The sequence below is a fragment of the Herpailurus yagouaroundi genome, unplaced genomic scaffold (genome assembly GCF_014898765.1).
Source record: "Herpailurus yagouaroundi ecotype Mexico unplaced genomic scaffold, PumYag 182, whole genome shotgun sequence".
In the NCBI taxonomy this organism is placed as follows: Eukaryota; Metazoa; Chordata; class Mammalia; order Carnivora; family Felidae; genus Herpailurus; species Herpailurus yagouaroundi.
The window spans coordinates 43026876-43027619 of record NW_024412413.1 but is presented as its reverse complement, the minus strand read 5'-3'; positions in this window follow the sequence as shown (position 1 = coordinate 43027619).

Below are 744 nucleotides of genomic sequence, written 5' to 3'. Positions count from 1 at the left end.
GAGCCTGACGCGGGGCTCGAACTCACAGACCGCGAGATCGTGACCTGGCTGAAGTCGGTCGCTTAACCGACTGCGCCACCCAGGCGCCCCTATCCTCATCTCTTAAGCATCATTTCCTCTCAAATTCTGTCTTCTTGTCAATCAGGACGACTTGCAGTTTCTAATGCATTTAGCACTCTCTGTCAATTGATATTACCAGGAAGACAAGCTTGTTATTACAGTTGTCACGGTTACAGATTGGCTTCCGCCCCTCCAGATATCACTTCCACCTTTCAGATAGAGAGAGTAGAGGGTTGAAAAATTCTGCCCAGGTCTTGAACTATGTTACACAGATATCCTTAACTGAGACTGGGATATTATGTACTTTCATTTCCTGATTTCCCAAGGGATTGGAATGAGTGTGGAGTCAACTTCTGTCTACACAATTGGAATGTCTGGAGTTGATTCATCCCTAATGAATCTTTAACTATCGAAGGTGTTTCTGCACTTAAAACACCTAGGCGTCCTGAGCCATTCTGGTTCCTGTTATTTCTTTAGTCTATCTCTTAAAGTTGCTCTTTTCCTTCTCTGTGCTATGCCATCTTTCCAATAAATGCGGTAAGAGTTAATTTTCATCACTTGCTACCAACAAACCCTAAGTGATACCATTTAATGGATGATTAAAGGTTGAGGAAGTATCAAGCTTATGAGTATTCCTCCTTTTATAGTGTAGAATCTACTGAGCACTTAGGCCTGCCTGTGGAA